The sequence below is a fragment of the Ascaphus truei genome, chromosome 3 (genome assembly GCF_040206685.1).
Source record: "Ascaphus truei isolate aAscTru1 chromosome 3, aAscTru1.hap1, whole genome shotgun sequence".
Lineage (NCBI taxonomy): Eukaryota > Metazoa > Chordata > Amphibia > Anura > Ascaphidae > Ascaphus > Ascaphus truei.
This window is the reverse complement of record NC_134485.1, coordinates 221,408,624-221,434,004: the sequence shown is the minus strand read 5'-3', so window position 1 is coordinate 221,434,004 and position 25,381 is coordinate 221,408,624.

Sequence of the window (25,381 nt, the reverse complement as noted above, 5' to 3'; positions counted from 1 at the left end):
AACATTTTCTTGGTCACACTCAGGGGACAATAGTAGAAAGGAATACCCGGGCGCTACCTCTAAATATTATAAAGATGGGGAAATAAAATGTGAAATTATAACCTTATAAAATTCATAAGGTTCCCCTCTGCTTCTTGGTCTCTTCCTGTGACTCAGACCCCAAGATCCTTAGCGGTGTAGGAATACAAAAAAAAAAGGGGGAGCACAGGTTGAGGGGTAAATTGAGGTAACAAATTGGGTTCAGGTATATTAGTCCCTGAAACAATTGACGTGGGGATATTGAAGTGTATAATACCATAAACACTTACACGGCCTTGTGCAAATGCTGTCGCATCAAGGTTTCTTTTGGTCTTCTTCGTTCTTCTTGTATTGTGTTTCTTCTCTCCCGGTCAGTGTTCTTCTACTTATGGCTCCTTGATGCGATATCCCCCTCGGAATAAATGAATAGATGAATGTCAAGAGATGATAAATGACAATAACAGAACTTTAACTCCAATGGTATATAAAAAGCAGAAATGACTGCAATCACTCACACGGACACGTGTGAGTGTAATCTTGGGGGAGGTATCTTTCTCCTCTGCATATACAAAAGTCTTTCAAATGAAGACACTTTAATACATTAAATAGACAGTGGGAATGGGAGGTGGAAATGATAATAAAAGACTATTACTCACACGGCCAAGTCTGAGCACACATTTGGATTGGTATCTTGATATTCCTCCTGCGAACTCCAATGCTTGCTCCAGAATATATTAGGAAGTTCCTTCCACGGGACAATATGGATCAAAATAAAACTTTTATACAGAGTAAACGGCCATGGTCTTTATTAAACAATAGATAAAACAATAAAAAGGTGCTTAAAACTAAAAAATTATAAGCACTGCGAAAAGGTAGCAGCCAGTCCTTTGGGAAGATAGTACAGGGCGCGTGGTGCGCAGCTAACTGTGTCCGCGTCCGGATATAGTGCTGTGCCTCCGTTGTCCCACCCCGGACGGTGGCCGTGTAGGTTCAAAAGACTTAGGGTTTTGAGCAACGCTCTTCGCCCGGAGCCTGAGGAAGCCACGTCAATTGTTTCAGGGACTAATATACCTTAACCCAATTTGTTACCCCAATCTACCCCTCAACCTGTGCTCCCCCTTTTTCTTTTGTATTCTCACACTCAGGGGAGACTGCTTTGGTTGCAAATGGGTTAATCAATAACCCCCCTCATATTTTAAGCATACCTGGAAAGAGAATCACTAAGATTTATTGTTTTCTATGGTGAGAGACCTTTTGAATGTGCTTATGAAGCGCACTTTCCCCCAGCCCCTGGGAGATGTGTGGCTATGGTGTATGTGGGTGATGCAATACCTGTGGCTCACAGGAGGCCTGAGCCTCCGCTGCTGGGAGCCTGGGGTGTTCCTGAGTCGGGAATGTAGCGCCTCCATCTGTAAGGGATTCTACTATGGAATGACCACGTTACAGGACACATAAGGAATACACACTCAGTATAATACAACGGTTTACTATATACACCATGAAAATATACAGTACCAGCCCCACCATTTCGGTCACGCACAGCCATACCCTCCAACACTCGGTTCCCCTCCATCTGATACACAGTCCACCCAAAGTACCTAGGGGCCCTTGGACACCCAACCACCCCAGTGTCAGAGCCAACCGCCCAATGTGTTAGACAGCGCTGCCCCACAAAGGTGTAGAGTTGGTGCACGTGGTGAGTTACCTGCCGGGTACTCCAGCACCCGGGAGAGCAGACGCAACAGATGGGATCCACGGATCCGGAGTAGATGACCGCGAAGCCTTCGCCTCTACATTGGGTAGGTCCCCGCGTGGAGTGTACCACCTTTGAGTCTTTGCGGTAGCAGGTGTCTGGTCCCAGACCATCTGAGGACAGGATGCAGGTCATCCGATTGGGAGGATGCCTAACTCTTTGGCTCCGTCTGAGCGGTTCTTCAGCTACTCCCTCTGGGGAGTAATAAGCATAGTCCTGAGGCTCAGCCTCTCCCATTGAGGGTATAAATGTCTATGAATAGTCTCTGTGCGATATGGTTCCAGAGTGGAGCCTTGAAGCCTTTGCACATAGCGTAAGTGCGTCATATTGGGTACCCCATCGGTTGATACCCTCAGACGCACGTCTACTGGATGCCGAGCTTCTCGCACAAACATGAAGTATGGCGTGTACCCTGTGGACTCATGGCGGGTACAGTTATATGCATGCACCAGAGGCTCTACATTCCTTCTCCACTCCTTCTGCGATCCTCTCAGAGTCTGATGCATGTCCAGGAGGGTCTGCTTTAACCGCTCCGGCAGTGCTTCTCCCTCTGGGTGATATGGCGTTGTTCGGGACTTGGTAATGTTAAGGATTTGAAGCAGTTCCCAGATAACGTTACTCTCAAAGTCCCTGCCTTGGTCGGAATGAAGGCGATTGGGTAGGCCATAATGCATCAAATACCACTCTCACATGACCTTCGCCACCGTTATGGCCGGAGTAGATAACTGCGAAGCCTCAACCTCTACGTTGGCTGGGTCCCGCGTGGAGTGTACCACCTTTAGGAGTCTTTAGGAGTCCCAGACCACCTGAGGACAGGATGCAGCCGCGTCCTGTCTGCGTCCCTCACTCTAATGCCACAGGGGCAGTGTCCCTATCTATAGGGCTGTCCCTGCAGCAACCACAAGCTGAGGGGAGTCAGTGCCTAGCTGGGCCCCTATAAGGGGGTATCTGGCCTAGTGCAGGTGCCACTGACACCTGCACACACAACCTACCCCTTCCGTGTCCCAGCTCCGACTGGCGTGGTCTGCAGCGCACAAATTGTAGCAATCTTGGGAGCAGGGAATACTGTGCACCCTCTTGGTTGCCCTGGATCTGGTGGTGCCTTGCCCCATAACCTGCTTGGGGCTGTAGTTCAAGCAGAGCCCTCTGCTGTAAAGGCCGCCTTACTCTGCGCATGCGTGCGCCTTCTCCTAATGGCCACCGCAACTGGAACTATCCCGCGCATGCGCGATCACACTGCGCATGCACGCTTTAAAACATGGCGGCGGCCTTTACCGGGAGCCACCGGAACCTCCGGCGAGCCCTTCGCCACCTCACACCTCCCCGTAATGCTGCCTGCTGTAGCGGAACAAAGGGGGGAAGGCCCAGGGGGAACTCCATTATACTTAGATGCCAATTTTTTTCACTAACATAGACATGCATTGAAGGTCAAAAGCAGGGTGGTATAGTGGACAAATATTTTTTATATCTAATACTTCAAGTAGGCTTGATCCATGAAATACAAGTACTTATAGATTGAAAAAGGCACATCAAACCTCCTCAACATTAAAAAACACATTGCACTTCTCTGGATTTCGGGTGTACAAAAGGCTTCGATCCGCAAATTCAGTGTTTAAACAAATTTACAAGGGAATCCAAAAATCTCATTCATGTGTCAACTTACCTCGACATACATTTTCACACCTGATAAGAAACTACACTTTTGTGCTAATTTTAAATCAAGGTACTTGCATCATTAGTGGATTTAATTTAATTTTAACGCAATTTACAAGTGATGTTGCAAAGGATTCTAAATCCAAAGCACGGTTGGTACTCCTGTATAGGAGACCATGCAATCCTACTTTGCAGTATTATGATACCAACTTGTACAGTTCAACTTATTTTGCAGATATGCCATCACATGAGTATTACATAGTAACTGAAATCATACAGTAACTCCAGAAAGGAGCATGTCTAATAAAAATGTGTTATAGAAGTGTTTAAACCTGTCAGCATCAGCCTTGCTAACATACTAATCATGGGAGAATGACTAACGAAACAGTGGTGGGTTGTCCCAGCCTAGTAAGATGCCCTCGTGTGCTGTAGGCAAATGCTTCCCTTAATTTTTCAATGAAAAATGTTTATATTTTAAATAAATATAGAAAACAAAATGAAGGCCGGTGCATTGATACTATCAAAGACCTTTTACATTTTTTTTAAGCGCTATATGTAGGTCTCAGCCACTCAGGGCTATTTTGTATTAGTTATCAAGAAGCAAACATATCTTGCCTGACTTATCTATTTAGTACATTAACAACAGCTTGTGTTACCTTGTCTATGATCTGCTTCCTGGGTGTGTTACCAGCTTGTTTATTACTCTGGGTTATAACTTTGGACTCAAGCATACAAATGTAGAGAACAGCTTCCTAGTTAAAACAAGCACATACATTATTAGCCTTTAATATTTCTTTGTTATGCTCTTTTTGATATCTCACATGTTATGCTTCATGTCACTGTCCTTCCATCAGAGAATTATTTACTACCATTTAATATTTACTATATTTAGGCACTTGCATATATGTAAATCCTTCCATTCCCCTATCAAATAAAGTCACTGAGAGCTTTACTTACATTCTGAGTATTAGTTTTTTTTTGTAACAAATATTTAATATGTAATATTTCTGCTTAATTTTAGGCCCCTTAGTTTATTGTAGAGAGAAAGACATGGAAGATACAGCAGGCACAATATTATGGGCAAATTAAGGATGGGTAGGTAAACCAGTATGCCTACTGCTAATACCACCATTAGTAACAACAGAAATGTGGAAATAATTGGAGGAGGTAAGCAGGGTCGCAGACTGCTTTCCCCCCTCTATCTCTCATACTTCATCTCTTCCCTCCCTCGCATTGTCTCCCTCCTCCTTCACGCCCCCACCTCTCTCTCCCTCCTTCATGCACCACCTTTCTCCCACATCCCCACCTCTTCCTCCCTCATGCCCCCACCCATCCCTCCCTCACACCCCCACCCATCCCTCCCTCACACCCCCACCCATCCCTCCCTCACACCCCCACCTCTCCCTCCCTCCCTCACACCCCACATCTCCCTCCCTCATGCCCCACCCCTCCCTCACGCCACCACCCCTCCCTCCCTCATGCCCCCACCCCTCCCTCCCTCATACCCCCACCGCTCTCCCTCTCCTCTCTCTCCCACAACTCTACCTCTCTCCCTCTTCCCCAATACACATAACCTCTCCCCCAATACACATAACCCCTCCCCCTCTCCATATAACCTTCCCTCCCCCAATATACATAACCCCCCTCCACATTCACATAAAACCCCCTCCCTCCATTCAAAACACCCACACCCCCCCCCCTCCCTTAGAGGGGGGCCTCTGGCTGCTTTGCGGGGAGAGTTGCAACTTCCAGCACCGGTTGAGGTAGCAGTCCCGGTTCTCACCCCTGTCGGCGGCCCTGGGAGTAAGCAGAACAGAATGTTGTGTTCTTTTTACACAACAAAGATTACTTTCAATGGATTGTAACAAGGTAGTTTCTCTGCTATGCACAATAACCTTACTCAATCAGAAATGAGACCTGTTTTATTGACAGGATGGCTTCTTATCCCAGTCCAACAATGGGGACCACTATGCTGCAGTAATATCACTACCAGGGTTATATCGTTTAGCAGAGATGTCTTAATGACACAGAGGGGGGGTTGGCCATATAGGCTCCTTAGCTATGCACATATATCAAAAGTAAAGGTGGAAATAGTATTCAAATGTTGGTGAAACCTGCTGTACTTGTGTAGATATGTAACAATACCGTACCAACTAGAGGAAGATGCAAAGAAGAACTCCACTTATGGAGGCATCACTAAAAAACATGCACAATTGATATCCTAAAAGTACAGACAAATCCACAGAAAAATCTTAAAAGAATGCATGTAGTACCAAAACACAAGGCTAAGGCATGTTCAAGAAATAATCCTAAATCAACATTTGTTGTCTCGCTTTAACCTTTCTGTTGTAGCCTCTGGGCTTTGCTCCACTTTGGCATTGGCACATGTCATATGTTTCCCTTTGGACTATGCTTTACACCAGGAAGCCAAAAGCTTTGACATTATTAGGCTCATAAGAAAACATTTACTTAAGCACCTTAACCGTACTGTTTACTTAAATACCAATTTTCTTTTTAACTAGGACAAATCATCTTGCCACTTAGGGGATGAATAATATTTGATGATGTTTATTCCACTTTGCCTCATTTTTGTAGAAATTAAACCTGTCACTGGCATGCGTTTTAGTTTTCATAAATAGTGAAGACATGAACAAAGCCTCTGTGTTGCAACTGCAAAACGTGGACGATATTTGAGCCAATGCAAAATAAGAATGACATTTTGATCATCTGTAAAAGTACTATTTCTCTTTATCAGAGCAGCTTTCTGGGATCTATGGGGGAGAATTTGGTGTAAACAAACCCCAGTGTATTTATCAAAGCAAAGGAATCCGATTGAAAGCAATTAGATTTTTGCCTTCATTATTCTGGTGCAATTTCCCCCACTGATTTTACTCTAGTTTTGCAGCCGCAAGAATTTACTGAATAATCTTCTATGTATCAACTAACACCAAGAGAAGTGGACTTTGACACTCAGCAATGTTGTTTTTAAGTTTCTGATTGTGCTTGTGTCCAAGGTACGAAGCTTGTTAAACAGGTTTCTCCCATATGATGATCATTGTAACCAGTGACGTTTATATCGCTAGGTATATGATTAGGCTAACTAGTAAGTTTTAAGGCTTCTAATATCACAGAATATTGAACAGAGTTATGTAACGATAATGACCTTTCTTTGTGTAGCTGTGCTACAAATCCAGCACACAAAAGGTTACGTTCCTCTGAAGTTAAAATAATATTTCCAAAGTGTCTGTTTTTCTTCTGTCTCATTGGCTACCAGGGTCAAATCTAGCCAATATTAATGGGCCAATGTTATTGGTGAATAAAGTAATTAACAAAACATATTTACAGTGGAGTTTGACAATCATATGTGCCAATAAGTCACCAGAACATGTTAATGCAACTTCAAGGGAATTTCAAAGTGGACAGAACAAGAGGATGTGGCCAGGAGGGCATTCCCAGGTCTTTACAGATTTACTAAAAAATAAAGATCATTTGGATCTGATATGCTTCACAAGAATAACAAATACAGCTTTGTGACATGGGAAATCAGGCAGATTAAATGGCACTAAACAGTCCACAATATGTATGGTTCAGGTCAGATATGTGTTTGCCCCCAAAATTAGGCATAGGCCTGACAAGACTGGTTTCTATGGCACCGGCAAACTCACCCAAACCCAATGATGTCGGTCACATTATTCTATGGGTCATAGATAGAAAGTTATGGGGTATTTTTTATTTTGAGCTACAGTAGTTTGAGTGGAAAAAAACTGTTTGGCCATCATAAATGTCAAGAATATATAAAAACTACCAGCGCAGAAAAAACACTTTAATGATTATTTATAATAAAATCATAGGTATTCAATTTTGTGATGTGTAATTGGGATTTTAAGAAAATGTGTAACTATGTGATTAGGTTTTTTTCTTTTTTGCAGAGGTGGTATCATGTTAGATCCACTCTGTGTTAACTACAGCTGGTGCCTAATTGCTTCATTGAGTCACCAATAGGACACAAGCTATATTAATTAATTCAATACTATTTGCCCAGTTCCCAAAGCTTTGGGGTTTAAATAGCACACATCTAAAGCAAAATCATTCCCTGATGAAGTATTTTGTGATACGAAACTTGTAGGAAAGGAAATTGATTGTGTGTTATCTCTATACTTGTTTTATTCTCTATATCTAGTGATTTTGTGTCTTTATGGCTTTTTGAAGTGAAACTTCTTTAGTGGCACCTATTCTGATGGGGCAAAATGGGAGAGATGGAGACGAAAATGAAACGGAAGTGACGTCACGGCTCCCCCTCCCCCTCCCCCCACACACCTGCTGGCGCCTAACGGGCGTCGCTCTTCTCACACGGCTGATCACATATGCGGCAGCCGGTGGCGATAGCCGCCGGCGCCGCTCCTTACGGCCGCCATTCTCCCCATATGTCCGCTGCAATGGCGCGCATGCGCATTGCTAATGGAGATGACTGCGGACCTATGCGCAGAAGCGGCTGGCAGCGGTGCCTTTCCCACACATTTAATCGCCGCTGCCACTCCTAACGCTCCTCCACACCGGACGCCACGGCATGCAGACCCGGTGCCGGACCGCAGCCCGTTGAGATGCGGGTACTAATCAGTGGGAGCGGGGAATGCCGCGCATGGGAGGAGCTTGTTTCCACACCGGTGACTGGAGGACCGGGCGCTTTGGTGGTGGGGTCGGAGGAGTCACGCGGCTGACGGAGTGAGATAGGGGGAGTGAGGAGAGAGGTGCAGGCTGATGGGGAGGGGGAGGTACAGAGGTAAAAGACCAGACAGTACCTGACATGGAGAGCAGGGCAGTGAGTGCCGGGTCGAGCAGCCAGCAGAGGCCGTGGTACAGGTGAGGTACAGGTGAGCTGCAGCGGGAGCCCCCCGCATGGTGTCAGAGCTGAGAGGCTGTGCTGGGGTCGGTGTTGGCCTGTGCAGTCTGTGCCCATTCTGTAACTCCCACTGACACACAGCGCTCTGTGCACCTCACCCAGCAGCAGAGCCTGCCCGCCTCACTGCTATTGGCTGAGATCTGCTCGGGAGCACATGTCAGACACCTGTCATTGATCTGCAGCCTGCAACATGGGGACACACACTGACACACACACACACACACACACACACACTGAATGACACACACTGACTGACACACACTGACTGACACACACTGACTGACTGACTGACACACACACACACACACACACACACACTGACTGACACACACACTGACTGACACACACACACACTGACACACACACACACACACACACTGACACACACACACTGACTGACACACACACACAGACTGACTGACACACACACACTGACTGACACACACACATTGACTGACACACACACACACTGACTGACACACACACACTGACTGACACACACACACACACACACACACACTGACTCACACACACACATTGACTGACACACACACACACTTACTGACACACACACACACACACACTGACACACTGACAGACACACACTGACTGACAGACACACACACACACAAAGACACTGACAGACGCTCACACACTGACTGACGCACGCACGGACACACACTGACGCACACACACACACACTGACTGACGCGCACGCACACACACACTGATGCACACACACACACACACTGACACACCACAGACTGACTGACTGACAGACGCACACACACACACAAAGACACTGACTGACACACGCACACACTGACTGACTGACGCACGCACACACACACACTGACTGACGCACACACACACACACACACACTGACTGACACACACACTGACTGACGCACACACACACACGCTCGCGCACACACAGACACACACAGACACAGACACACACTGACACACTGACTGACAGACACACACACACAAAGACACTGACAGACGCACACACTGACTGACGCACGCACACACTGATGCACACACACACACACACTGACACACCACACACTGACTGACTGACAGACGCACACACACACACACACACACACAAAGACACTGACAGACGCACACACACTGACTGATGCACGCACACACTGACTGACTGACGCACACACACACACACACACTGACTGACGCACACACACACACACTGACGCACACACACACACACACTGACACACCACACACACACACACAGAATTCCCAGTTACTATAAATATAGAAGTGCAAATAGCTAAAACACGTGTTCTAAGTCAAACTTCTTTGCGTTTTGGCACTGAAATTGTATTTTTTATTAAATATATCATTCTTACAAATACAATTTCTGTGACAAAAGTCAAAGAAGTTTCACTTACTATGCGCGTGCACTCAGCACACACAGCTTTTTTTTTACTTCTATAAATGTCAAGAGATTGATGAGTTGGGGTTAACGACATGCCCCAAGAGGGTCAGCTTATTATGTTTCCAGTGCAGAGTTTTGGGGGGATAAAAAGCCTGTATTTGGCAGATGAAAACTAGAATAAAACAAGAGGAGTGTTATTCTCATACTTCAAACTCTGAGACCTCTCTGAAGAGTCTAGTAGGTGGTAACGTAGTTAGGCTTTCTGACGTTTTACTCTGCTTATTTTATACACTGTCTGCATTTTAATATTGTATGATTATTGTAATATTATTTTTCTGTAACCAAGCGCTGAACTATTTTTGGATATTAAATCTAAAATAAAAAGTATCATCTTTTGGCTCTTTATGAATCTAACACCCTTTGAAGAGATTAAACACATTTTAGGACAGATTTTGCTACATTGGGTTCTATGTTAAATTACATATTTTTTCCTAGTAAACAGGGACCAAGGACTCTGCGGTTAAGACCTGAAATTGTTCTTGGTAGTGGAAGCGAACTGAGGTGTAGTATGACGGTTATGGGGCAGATATTTTAGGGAGCGTGCGGGAAGAAAAGTGAGTCCGCTGGATAGCTAGATGTATTAATCCTTGCAACATACACAAGTCACGTGCTCACAGGTGTGCCGTTCATGACAAGCGGTAATAGAGAGGGCACCTGGTAAGGCGTTAAAATGTAAAAATAAACTGGATAATATAGGAAATGTCAATTATCATGATATGTATGTTCAAAAGGCTTCTCAGTGTCAATTTAACACCAAAATTGCCTTGTCTTTTGAAGTTGATTTCTGTACAGCTGGCTATTATATAATTTTATATTGACTAAATAATCTTGAAACATTAACACACACACACACACACACACACACACACACACACACACACACACACACACACACACACACACACACACACACACACACACACACACACACACACACACACACACACACACACACACACACACACACACTATGTTATATTATTTTGTTATTGACTATAAATATTGGTATTATAGACACAGTTGATAAATACGAAAACTGAGTTTATGTTTAGATAACCATAGTCATTAATTAAAGAGAAGTTTTACAAATCGTTCCATTGAGCTCATGTGTTAGTTAGAGCAGCAGAGTGCAATCTTTTCCCCCTGCACTCCCCTGCCGGCTGACCTCCTCTCTGCGCCCCCCCCCCTTACTTTGGTTCCCGGCGTCTGGGTGTCATGACGTCATGTTGCATAGCAACGTGACGTCACGTGACCCCGCGGTGTCATTTGACGCCGCGTTGCCATGGCGATGCATCTCCACAAGCCGGCTGAACCAAAGTAAGTGAGGTTTACAGAGGCCTTCGCCGCTTCCCTGGCATTTAATTTAAGTGCCTTTGGGAAACGTACGGGTCCTCTGTTACTCCCGCCCCCGTGCTCCCCGCAGATAATCTCGATTATCGCCCCCCCAGTTTGCGCACCCCTGAGTTAGATGGTACCCTGTAAGCAGAAACTACAAAAATAAATAATGACTCTTATACTAACTGAAAATATATCTAATACATCACAGATGATATCATGGTTAACAAAGAGCCCTTTGCATGCATGCCTTTTGATTCGCTATAGATACATATAATGAAACAGACATACACTGTAGAGTTGTTTTATGAAGAGACACAGCTCTTTGTGACACAGGTACAAAAAAAACCCCCCTCTTATGACATTGCTTTGTAGTTTTATGCTGAATGATACCTGCCAAGAATGCCTCAGGGGGCTTTACAATGTTCCTAGTACATTTTTAACAAAGCTTAGAACATTCGCTTGAGGTAAAAAAAAATCATTGAGATGGCTGAAAATAAATGGTGTGATGCTGGTAATTGCAGCCCAATTATCTGTTTTATTATTATTATTATTATCATTTTTTGAAACTAATACATTTTAAAAGAATGACAAGTAAAATTGCTTTGAAGACACAGGTGGTTAGTACTTAGATCAGAGGTTTTCAACCTTTTTTCTCCTGGGCACCAATATCCGCAGCGCCCAGTGGCTGAGGCACCCCTACAACAGGACAGGGTCACAGAAAACACAGGACAGAGAGACTGTCACAGGAGAAAGAGACAGACAGTCACAGGAGACAGACAGTCAGAGGGGGCAGGAGACTCAGGGGGCAGAGACTCAGAGGGGGCAAGAGAGTCACAGGAGTCAGACATGGCAGAGAGTCACAGAAGTCAGAGGGGGAAGGGAGTCACAGGACTCAGAGGGGACAGGCGAGTCCGAAGGGGCAGAGGAGTCACAGGAGTCAGATTGGGAAGGGAGTCACAGGACTCAGAGGGGACAGGCGAGTCCGAAGGGGCAGAGGAGTCACAGGAGTCAGATTGGGAACGGGAGTCAGAGGGGGCAGAGACCTCAGAGGGGGCAGGGATTCAGAGGGGGCAGAAAATAACATAAAACCCATACACACACACAACAGGACAGTCACAGAAAAACACACATACATACAAGAGACAGAACAAATACACACAGGACAGAGACACACAGCCTCACCTCTATACTGCCCATGCTGCTTCCTCCTCCTCTGCTTGGTCACACACCGCTAGCTACTGACACCTCCTCCTGATTGGCTGCCTTACCCAGCAACAGCCAATCAGGGGGGAAACTGCCCTGCTCTCTCCCTGCTCTGGGAGAATGGGGAAATCCCGCACCACCCTTTTGATCCCCTCACAGAACCCCAAGGTGCTGCAAAACCCCGGTTCACAGATAGATAAAATAGATTAGATAGATTAGATATACCATACACATTTTAAGTTTTGGTGGGTGAAAAAGGCGACAAAAAACCTCAACCGTTAGCATATAGCCAATAAAGAATATCACTTGTGAGCACATTCACATGTCTTAGACAGGTCTGCAACTTTGCCTTTCACCATTATCACCTAGCATACAGTGCTTCCACTGCAGCAAGGGATTCTGGGAAATTACACGCAAATGAGCACAGAGTGTCACCTTTTGCTTCAAAACCATTTTTAACATGGTTCCCTATAGGTTTAAGCTTGCTGCATGGTCACAGCTTTGAGCACAGCCAGGGTTACTGGCTATGCATCTTAACCCTGGCTGTGTATGTCTTTATTTATATAGCGCCATAAATGTACATAGCGCTTCACAGTAGTAAAACATGTTGTAATCATATAAATAACAAATAATATAAATAACAGGTCATGGGAATAAGTGCTTCAGACACACTGTAAGGCTGCGTCTATACTTACTAAGACGGAGCGGAACGGAGGGGAGGCGGAGCCACGCTGCGCGATCACATGAATTGTCCTCTTTGAGACTGTCTATAGATGGCGCCAGAGCGTACATCAGACAGAGCTCAAAACGGTGCGAAATTGAAGAAGACAGAGGCAAGTGATTTATTGCGCGATGCCATAATCACATGACCAGTCTTCTCCAATCAAAGTGAAGTTACATTTTCAGAGTGACGCCATTTTTCTTTTTTGGATGTCGGTGGTAAGCACACACAACACAAACACACAACACAACACACGCAAAAAATTAAAGTTAGTTACTTTCCAGACCGGGGGGAAATACCACAGTGCTTTAGATGCTGCATTTGAAAAAATGCCGGTGAATCGGGATGTGAGGTACAGTAGTGGAAGTGACGTCCGCGCCGGAATGTCATTGCCACGCCTATTGCCATGCCCCCAAAATCGCGCCCGCTGCATACCCTGCAAAGCCATGAAAACGCTCAGGCTTTAGCAAGAGTATCGCAGCGTGGGTGCGCCTCCCCTCCGATCCGCTCCGTCTTCGTAAGTATAGCCTAAGAGTAACATTAAGGAACAGGATATGCTTATGTAACGGGTTTTCCCCCACCCGCTCGCAGATAATACTGTGGAGGTGTAGGAACATACAAGGTTACTCAGGTGTGGTGCATTACCTGTTGGCTCACAGGAGGGCTGAGCTTCCGCCACGGGGAACCTGGGGTACATGCATGTTATACATCTCTGGGTGCAACGCCTCCACCTGGGAGGGATCCCAACGGAGTGGGAGGAGGCCCTCACAGGAAACAACCACACAAAGCGAGCAAATATAAAACAGGACTGGCTTTACTGCATAGTAAAACATATATCACATAACAACACAAACTTCATGCGCCACGGCGGACGCTAACCACACTGGGCGTCACGGCGGACGCTAACCACACTGCGCCACGGCGGACGCTAATCACATTAGGCGTCACGGCGGACGCTACCACCTCTGGCGTCACGGCGGACGCTAACCTCCCACAGAGTGATCCCACCCCGTGTCCAGTAACCCCCACCCAAATGTCTCGCAACCCCAAAGTCAAATACCACTGTGCATGTGTATGTGTGACTATGCAGCCACTATGTCTGGTGATAGGCCTGGTTGGTGCACGTGAGTTGCAGGTTACCTGCCCGGGCTCCAGCCACGGGTACCGCGATATCACTGGAGATCCGCCCGATCCGACGTTGTCCTCCACACCGCGTTGGGTGAATTCCAGCGCGGATAATATCACCTTAGTCCCAGGGTCTTTGGTGGTGTTCTGAGCCCAGAACCCACCTCGCAGGGCCGCACGGCTTCAGCACTGTGTCCCTGACTAAGCTACCAATAAATGGGGCAGTGTCCCTATCTAGGGCCTGTCCCTATACTCCACAACCTACTAGGTGGCTCAGGACCTAACTGGGACCTTGGGGCTGCTGGCCTAATGCAGAGGGTCACTGACCCCTGCATCCACCTCTTACCCCTAGCTGGTCCGGATCCTGACTGCCTGCGTGGCTGCAAAACCCCGCGAAATGTATCTATTCTATCCCCAGGCAATCCCTCAGCCCTATTGGCTCCCTGGAGTCAAGTGTCTCTGCCCCTATGCACCCTGGGGGCTGGCAGACTCATCTCGCGCATGCGCGAGCTATCTGGGCCTCCCGCTCTGGGCTCTGTCACTGCGCATGCGCAACAGCCCTAACATGGCGGCGCTCTGCTCACCGGCCGCCGGGGACCCCAGCAACGCGATCGCGGCCTCGGCAACCGGCCTGATCGCGTCCCCGGCAACCGCCCGACCGCGCCATAGCAACCACCCGATCGCGTCATGACAACCGGCCGCACGCCCACACCGCGCGCTCGCAACGAGGAAGGAGGGGGTGAGTGCGCGAGGGGGACCTGGCTACATCCTCCCCCTGGTGAAAACTCCAACGTCCTCGCTTGGACCACATAACTTCCCAACAATGTACACAAATTATATAATAAAAATTCAGTAACTATATAACTTAGCACAGGTAACTCTAAACGAGATTGCATAATTCGTTGAGCATCACAATCACAGACTGTATCTTACTACGAGAACACTGCTGAGCCTCATAATGGGGTGCCCCCATTTGATCGTAAGTAACCCTAGTCGGCGGGTACCTAACTCGTTGACTCCGTCGGAGTTGTTCTTCGACAACTCCCTCGGGGGAGTAATAGGCATAGTCCTGAGGCCTAGCCTCTTCCCTTGAGGGGAGAAATGTCTCTGAGGGTACAAAACACGGGCTCTGGATCCAAAGGCTGGCCTGTTGGTGCCACCTTAGTAGGCATTGGCCTACGGGGCCCTTTACCCGTAGCTCCTTCGGGAGATGCCCCTTCTGCGGGATGGTCCCTTTGAGAGGGTCCCTCCATAGGGTCTTCCGGAGTTTCAGAGTGAGTCTCTTGACCCACCTCTGACAGATCGAACTTACCGTTGAGCGGTGTGGCCTGTAGTTCCTCTTCTTCGTCTCCCACTTGGGGGATGGGGAGAAGGTGATTACGATGCCAAACCTTTACCCTGCCATCGGTGTCTCTGATGCGATAAACCGGGAGGCCGGGCATCTGTGACTCTACCTCATATACGCCATCTCTCCACCAGTCCGCCAGTTTATGTTTTCCGGGGATTCCCAAATTACGAAGTAACACTGCATCCCCAGGACGTAACTCTCGATACTTGACTTTGTTGTCATATCGTCTCTTGTTACCAGCATTCAGTTTGGCTGTAGACTTCTCAGCCTGTTGGTAAGCTTGTTGCAGACTGTCCTTTAGCCTTTGCACGTGCTTGAAATGAGTGGTATTGGGTATCCCATCCGTTGATACTCGAAGACGCACATCTACTGGGAGTCTTGCCTCCCGCCCAAACATGAGGAAGTACGGGGAGAACCCAGTGGACTCATGGCGAGTACAGTTGTACGCGTGTACAAACGTTACTACGTGACGACTCCATTCTGCTTTCTGCATTCCCTTCAGAGTTCCAAGCATGTCCAACAGGGTCCTGTTGAATCGTTCAGGCAAAGCATCTCCTTCGGGGTGGTACGGAGTCGTCCGGGATTTGGCGATGTTCAGCATTTTAAGTAATTCTCGGATCAGAGTACTCTCAAAATCCCGCCCTTGGTCGGAGTGAAGTCGGTTTGGAAGACCGTAATGAACGAAGAACTTTTCCCATAGAACTTTCGCGACCGTGATAGCCTTCTGGTCTTTTGTGGGGAAGGCCTGTGCATAGCGGGTGTAATGGTCCGTGATGACCAGCACATTACCGATTCCTCGACTATCAGGCTCGATACACAGGAAGTCCATACACACCAGGTCCATTGGACCAGAACTCTTAAGATGGGCCATGGGAGCTGCTCGGGTAGGCAACGTCTTGCGTTGAACGCACCGGGAACAACGGCGGCAGTGTTGTTCCACCGCTTCCCGCATCTTGGGCCAGAAAAACCGGTCTCGGACTAGTCCAAAAGTCTTCTCTACACCGAGATGCCCGTGTTCGTCGTGTAGAGACTTCAACACCATATATCTCAAGTTTTGGGGTAGAACTAGTTGTCGCCTATCAGGGTGGTTTTGATATTGGACTACCCTATAGAGCAAACAATTATCTATCTCGAACTTGTCCACCTCACGCATGAGTAACGCGACCAGATCTCGGGGAGCACTCTTCAACAGAGCGGGGTTCTTTCGCTGAACGGCTTGTCTGATGATGCTGATTACTGGATCTCTTAATTGATAGTCCACTAAGTCTTTACATCTTATGACTTTGTCCTGGGTTATGTTCATCCCTGCGGGGTCGCAGTAGGCAGCAGGGATCGCCTGCGACTGGCACCCTAACGAATCGGCAACTCTTAGTTCAGAGAATGCGACCTGATCATTGATGACGGCCGCTATACTACACATTGCTCGCATCCCAGGTCCAGGGATCTCTTCCCATTCATCATCATCAGGGGTAGCACTCAATCCTGGTCGTCGTGATAGAGCATCGGCCCCAATGTTCAGAGGCCCTGGCTTGTACTTCATGGAGAATCGGTAGTTACATAGTGTCGCCAGCCATCGATGTCCGGCTGCATCCAATTTGGCGAAAGTATTGATGTACGTGAGGGGATTGTTATCGGTCCTTACCTCAAACGTAACACCATAGAGGTAATCATGAAGTTTCTCTGTGATCGCCCATTTAAGAGCCAGGAACTCTAACTTGTGTACCGGATATTTCTGCTCACTGGGTGTCAGACTGCGGCTGACGTAGGCTACAGGCCGAAGACCTTCGGGGTGCTTCTGATGCAGGACAGCACCCAGTCCATTGAGACTGGCATCCACATGCAGGACATATGGTTGTTCTGGGTCAGCATATGCAAGCACTGGTGCTTCAGTCAGACTTTTCTTCAAGTTCAGGAAGGCCCGTTCACACTCAGGCGTCCACTTATCGCCAAACGGTTGAAGGGCCGACGTGGCCTTTCTCCCAGTATCTTCAGGGTATATCTTCAGCAAATTGTTCAGGGGTTTAGCTCGACTAGAGTACCCTTCCACGAACCGACGGTAATACCCACAGAAACCGAGGAAGGACCACAGTTCCGTGACATTATCGGGACGCGGCCAGTTCACCACAGCTTCTACCTTGGCTGGATCAGTAGCAATCCCCTGGGCAGACACGATGTGTCCCACGTAGGTCACCGAGGTGTGACAAAACCTACACTTGTCGAGTGATAGCTTCAATCCTTCTTGGCCAAGACGATCTATCACCTTCAGCAGCCTCTCCTCGTGTTCTTCTAAGGTCTTCCCGAAGACAATGATGTCGTCCAGGTAAACCAGACACTCCCGAGGGTTCATGTCCCCTATTGTCCTTTCCATCAGCCGCTGGAAGGTTGCAGGGGCTCCACATATACCTTGGGGCATACGCGTAAACTGGTAGAAGCCCAGGGGACAGACGAAGGCAGTCTTTTCCTGATCCTCTTCACTCATGGGTACCTGGTAGTACCCAGATCGCAAATCGAGCACACTAAACCATTGGCTCCCGTTCAGAGCATTCAGGATCTCTTCAATACGAGGGAGATTGTATTGGTCAGGTACCGTACGATTATTCAGCGTTCGATAATCGACGCACAATCTTACAGATCCATTCTTCTTCCTTACTACCACTATGGGTGATGCATAAGGACTCCGCGACTCCGTCAGTATTCCAGCGGTCTTCATCTCCTCCAGGACATCCCTTACGTCGTCCACATCCCTGGGGGCGATACGACGAGAACGTTCACGGAACGGGGTGGCGTCACTCAGCCTAATAGTGTGTTGGGCGCTGCGGCTGCGGCCCACATCCATCTCACTGGTAGAAAATACTGTTCTTCTTTCCCTCAGCTTGGCCGTCAGTCGACTCTTCCACTCAGTTGGCAGAGTCGAGTCTCCGAAGTTGAAGTCCAGGTCGACTAACTGCTCACCTACTGCAGCGGCGTTCACCTGGGGCGCTGTTTCTACCGGGCTGACTGGATATATACTGCCCAGACTTTGTCCTACATCGATGTCCATTGGAAATGGAGAGATGTTTTGAATATACACATGGGTTCGGAGAGGAATTCGGGTCGTCCACTCTCTTACTTCAGGTATTACCCTATATCCTCTCTGGATCTCTTCCTCAGGGTCACTTTCCAGAGAGAACAGATGATCGGTCTCCTCCCGATCCGGATAACAGCACCAGACGGCCAGGCGTTTCACTCCCCCTGGTGAAATGGTCGTCAGTCCGCGTTGACAATTGTAGAGGTCCCCATGACGCTCCAAGGCATATACCCGGTGGCACTCCTCTTGTAAGACAGGGTCTAGGAGCGAATCGGCCAGCGGCAGCTCGTTGGTCTCTTTCAAGTAAGCTCGGATTATAGCTTGCACTATGTCCGCGTTGGTTCCCAAGATGATGGGGTACTTGCAATGGTCGTGGGGCTCCGGGCATACCATGGCCGCTACCTGCATAGGGTGCTTCTTGCCGGTGTTCAGTTGGAGTATGTCCAGCTGGACCCTTGCAATCCCATCGATGGGGTAGTCTTCATTACTCAATCCCCTAACCTTCATATGTTCGGCCGGCCTCAGAGGGCAGTGTTGAAGGTGCTGGTCATAGAACTTGCAATATATTATGGTCACTTGTGACCCGGTGTCCAATAGAGCCGAGGCGTATATCCCTTCTATTACCACGGGCACGATGGCCGCAGGGCCCACTTGACTGCAAGCTTCACCGGGTGAGGCGTCCTCACTGGGGCCAGCGTCAGCAGGGGAATCCGTGGTTCCCTGAGGGGTGTTCACATCAGGCTCGACTGTCTGGGCGCGGCATACCATCGATCGGGCTGTGCTTCTTCTGTCGGGAGGTTTTTCTTCCGGTTGGTCCTCCTTCTCCGGACAATAGTACGAGATGTGGCCCTTCTTCCCGCAGTTGTAGCAAGATACCTCACGGCAGTCCGGACGACCCTTATACGTGGATGAGGACCGCTCAGAACTACGACTTTCCCGAACAGACGACTTGGGGGTCGCTTCCTCCTCTGGTGTGGAAGGTTTCTTACTCTTTGGGGCCGAGGGGGCCACAGGGTTATTCTTGGGGGTAGTTTTGGGTTTCTTTGATTCATGGAAATGGCGCTGCACTTCATGGTCTCTTATGTAATCCATTAGTTCCCCGTATTTAGGGGATACTGCCGCGACCGGGGCGGCCCGCATCATTATAGCTATGTTGTGGTCAGGCAACGACCCCTTGAGTAGCTGTTTGAACCGGTAGCGGTCCGCTTCGGCCGCGGAAATGATATGCTTGTCCAGGAGGGTGCCCAGGGAGAGCTGTAGGTCACAAACGAAGGCAGATAAATCTTGTCCTTCACGTTGTCGGAGGGCTTTGAATTGAGCCAGTAGCTCATCTTCGTCGTCTTTTCTGGCAAAGGATTTAATTAGCATTTCCACTAGTTCCTGGGCAGTAACTTCTCCTTCCACGTTCCGGTGCGCCCGCACTAATCGAGCGGCGGGGCCTCGGAGGCACTCGACCAGTCTTTGTCTCTTGCTTGCTTCAGAACACGACCACTCCTCTATGATTTGAAGCGTATGGTCCCTCCATGCCTCGATCCCCTCTTCTCCCGTGGGCGTCGGCAGAATCCCAGAGAAGGCCTTGAGTTTCCGGTAGTTCTGTGCTTGGGTCGAAATGGTTACAGCTTCTACTAGTTGGGAGGCTATCATGTTCACGTCAAGATTCCCACTAAGGGCCTGACTACTGCTCCCAGTTCCTACGCTAGGCATGGTTGGGGTCCCGCCAGACCGTTGATCAGGGTTGGGTGGGATGAGCGGGCTCCTTGCCCAGCTGGCGGTACGTCCTAATCCGCTTGGGGTGAAAGAGACCCTAGGGGGGTCCACCCGGTGAGGCGTACTGGTCACTCGTTGGCTCGGGTGTAATCCAGTACTTGTGGACGCTTCTTCAGGAGATTGAGAGTCAGCGTAGATCATGCGGCAGTCCTCTGCGGAGGGCTCGGGTAGGTTTAATACATGGGGGGCCATTTCTAAGCATATGTCACTCATGGTGAACAGGAGACAGGTGATCCCCAGGCCAGCAACATCCAGTTTATAGTCTATCACCCGGGCGGTGGCCAACCCCGGGCAACTTCTTACTTGCGTGTGCACTGTAGATAAGTCTGTATCAATTGCTACCCCGGTCACTGCAACCGCGCGTCTTGGGGATACTTGGTGCGCTAAGGCCCAGGCATGGACATCCTGCGGTGACGGCACGGACATGATGAAAATATGAATCGGACAATTTAGAAAAAAAATTGGAACAGGGCACCCCAGGACTTCTCTCAGCAGCGCCTCCAAATGTAACGGGTTTTCCCCCACCCGCTCGCAGATAATACTGTGGAGGTGTAGGAACATACAAGGTTACTCAGGTGTGGTGCATTACCTGTTGGCTCACAGGAGGGCTGAGCTTACGCCACGGGGAACCTGGGGTACATGCATGTTATACATCTCTGGGTGCAACGCCTCCACCTGGGAGGGATCCCAACGGAGTGGGAGGAGGCCCTCACAGGAAACAACCACACAAAGCGAGCAAATATAAAACAGGACTGGCTTTACTGCATAGCAAAACATATATCACATAACAACACAACCTTCATGCGCCACGGCGGACGCTAACCACACTGGGCGTCACGGCGGACGCTAACCACACTGCGCCACGGCGGACGCTAATCACACTAGGCGTCACGGCGGACGCTACCACCTCTGGCATCACGGCGGACGCTAACCTCCCACAGAGTGATCCCACCCCGTGTCCAGTAACCCCCACCCAAATGTCTCGCAACCCCAAAGTCAAATACCACTGTGCATGTGTATGTGTGACTGCGCAGCGACTATGTCTGGTGATAGGCCTGGTTGGTGCACGTGAGTTGCAGGTTACCTGCCCGGGCTCCAGCCACGGGTACCGCGATATCACTGGAGATCCGCCCGATCCGACGTTGTCCTCCACACCGCGTTGGGTGAATTCCAGCGCGGATAATATCACCTTAGTCCCAGGGTCTTTGGTGGTGTTCTGAGCCCAGAACCCACCTCGCAGGGCCGCACGGCTTCAGCACTGTGTCCCTGACTAAGCTACCAATAAATGGGGCAGTGTCCCTATCTAGGGCCTGTCCCTATACTCCACAACCTACTAGGTGGCTCAGGACCTAACTGGGACCTTGGGGCTGCTGGCCTAATGCAGAGGGTCACTGACCCCTGCATCCACCTCTTACCCCTAGCTGGTCCGGATCCTGACTGCCTGCGTGGCTGCAAAACCCCGCGAAATGTATCTATTCTATCCCCAGGCAATCCCTCAGCCCTATTGGCTCCCTGGAGTCAGGTGTCTCTGCCCCTATGCACCCTGGGGGCTGGCAGACTCATCTCGCGCATGCGCGAGCTATCTGGGCCTCCCGCGCTGGGCTCTGTCACTGCGCATGCGCAACAGCCCTAACATGGCGGCGCCCTGCTCACCGGCCGCCGGGGACCCCAGCAACGCGATCGCGGCCTCGGCAACCGGCCTGATCGCGTCCCCGGCAACCGCCCGACCGCACCATAGCAACCACCCGATCGCGTCATGACAACCGGCCGCACGCCCACACCGCGTGCTCGCAACGAGGAAGGAGGGGGTGAGTGCGCGAGGGGGACCTGGCTACACTTATATATATATATAAGCATTAGCCGTTACTGTGACTATATATTAAAGGTGAATAGCCACAAAGTCGTCTCTTCTTCATTGCATATTTTTTTTAAATATACAAACATTAACCCAGTAACAAGGTCTTAGGTTTACTGTGTTTATTTCTGTTTCCAGTGGAGACAAAAGTTCAGAGTACTTACTAACATCTTTAATTTAATCTTGGACAATTTTTTTCCTTGATTGCTATATCACTATATTAAATAATCTGTAAACATCTCATGTTATATGTGTATTCTGCCTGTACAAGTATAACCCATCTCTTAGTCTTAGGAGAAAGGCATTCCCTCGAAAATGCCACTGAGGCACAACACTAAACATACAATAAGTCTACTGTTATTTATTAAAAGTTTCAATGAATCTTCCTTTTTGCATCAGATCTAACATAATATCATCATACAATGCAATACAGATGGAGGAAACCTTCCTAGTATCCTAGTAAAACAACATCTTGAATATGGAGTACAGTTTTTGGTACCGCACCATAAAAAGACATTATGGAACTGGAAACATTTCAGAGAAGTTCCACCAAATGAATTACAGGGATGGAAGAACTGGTTTAAGAGGAAAGACTATCCAAATTAGGATTGTTGATGTGATAAAAGAGGAGATGTAATTACTATTTACAAATATATCTACTATCAATACAAGGAACTTTGAAAAAGGGGAACTTTACATCTGAAGTACAGGCCATTTGACACATGGTGGTCTCTTGATATTAGGGGAAAGGTGGTTTCATAAGCAGTTAAAGAAATATTTTTTTTCAGGGGCAGTGGCGATGTAGAATTTATTACCCACAGAGACTGTGATGGCAGATATACAGTAGATATATTTAGTACATTTTTAGAAAGAAAAGATATGAATAAGTTAAACCATAGGACGTATTAATCCAGGGAGATATCTGATCGCCATTTTTAGAGTCAGGGAGGATTTTTTCCCCTTATCATACATAATTTGCAAATGTTTCACTGTTGTTTTTTTTTGCTTGTCTTCCTCTGGTCCGGTATAAATATAACTATAAGTATCTCACCCAACTAGAAGCTAACAAAGGTTGAACTGAATGGACCTGTTGATGTATGCTAGGTTAGTAAAAAGGTGATTCTGAAGTTAAATGTGTTCTGAGTCTCCCAATGGACATACTTACTGTCCAATTAGGTAGTCGATAATCAATCCTCTAAAATTAAATTGGCCTCGTCACTAATGGGAAGCATGCTTCACTAAGTAGTGGAAGATAGCCATCTTGTGTACGTCCATGTGATCAGATTGACTCAGGAGCAGAGGAGATAGAAGCTTAGATCCAGGTCTATATCCTAAAGATACATTCAACGTCATCTGTCTAGCGAGTATTAGCTCTATTATAGCCCAGAATACAGTAGTCTTTGGTCCAGCTGGATTGTACAAGAGGGATAGTGATGTCTGGGGACAAACTGAGGAGGAGATGAACTATAGTATTTAGCAAACACCCCATTGTCTTTTAAATCCCACTAGTAGACTTGAACAGCTGTCACTGGAGACCAGGTTTCTTAACACCTTTTTATAACCGGGATCATTGAGCAAAACAAGATGGTAAAATAAATGGTAATTTATTTCACGAAAAGACAGAAACACAATGTAACACAATTCACAAGGTTAACACACTTACTGGGAACGGGGCTAACGAATAAATCCGTTTCTGGAACGAAATTCACCAAGATGACCTTTTTAGAGCACTTTCCAATGACCGGTAATTACTCACAAAAGTCCTGGAACTGTTTTCAATCATGCAATGCCAGATGCGAACGCTAAGTTCTCAAAAGCGGGACATAAACTTTTCTGAGTTCAAAATCTTTGAAGCCGGCTCGCGTCTATTCAGTCCAGAGCATCTTTGAATTTGCCGCTGTTGGTTTGGCGCTTGGAATCTGCGCTCCTGATTGGCTGCAAGCCCTCTAAAGGCTTTCAGGCTTTCATTCACTAACCTGGGCAGCCTATCAGAGTGTGGGAATTCTCCTGCCAGCCAATCACCGATTCGCCAGTATTGTAAAGCCAGGAGGGCACCTTTTCTCAGGTTGTAAAGGGGCATGCGCCAACCTGGCACCTCTGCTTCTTTGCATACCAAGTCCACCCACTGCCCAGGCTCCACAGAGTCTGGGTTCTGGCAAATGGTGGCCGAATAGCCTTGTGTTAGCCCAGGATGTGGGTACTCAAGCAGAACTGCTGTGCCCCTCCTGTTCTAAACCCTTGGCATCCCTGAGGCTTTCAATTACGGACTCCACACAGACACAAAGGCACCAAGCTTGGTTGCCATCTGGGCTGGCTGGAATCCATGACTTAGAAACCACCTCAGTTCATATGCAGGTTATCAATATATATACACATTAAACTATACCAATTTAATAAAATATATTGTGTCCTGTTTTCTGTGTGCTAAAAGATATGAGTTCCTATTCTGGTGTCAGGGATGGAGGGAGTGTATATATTCCCCACATTCACTAGCCTCAATCTTTGCACACATTAGAAAAATAACTTTTATAACTTTTAGACACGGCAACCATGCTTAGCTTTATAACTTAGCTGGAGCATCCCCTGAACCCCTACACTAGGTTCAGTGTACCTGGGTACGTATCTGGGTATATCTGATATATTGGGGAACTCCTGCTACACTAGGGACTCCATGTATAGCTGCAGATATAGTTTAACCCTTTCATACCCATTTACCTTATCTGGATGATGCTGCAGCAGGGATCCTGGCGGTGATCCGCAATAACGCTTTCAGAGTCAGAGTTTGGCGGAGTAATGTGCTTAGCTGTATCCAAGAATCTCGCTCAATTCCCGGATACAACTTTTGGGGTATCTCATAACTTTGAAACCCCGATACATAGACACATTCTATAAATACTTTCTTGGACAACCCCAACCTGAAACTCACAGCCTAGAAATCTCCCGATCCCAGGACCCCAGTAAAGGAAAAAGACAGATACATCTTTAATGTCGCAAAATTAGTATAAAGTCCCAATAATACATTCTCAACATCTGGGTCCCAGAGCTGACACTCTAAGACCCTAACACATGGGTCACGGTTAACCAAGTGGGCTTAACCGTTATTGATGAGCCTGGTTAACCCCTTCACCGTCACAACAGCATAGGAGTAAGCACTTTCTGCTACATACC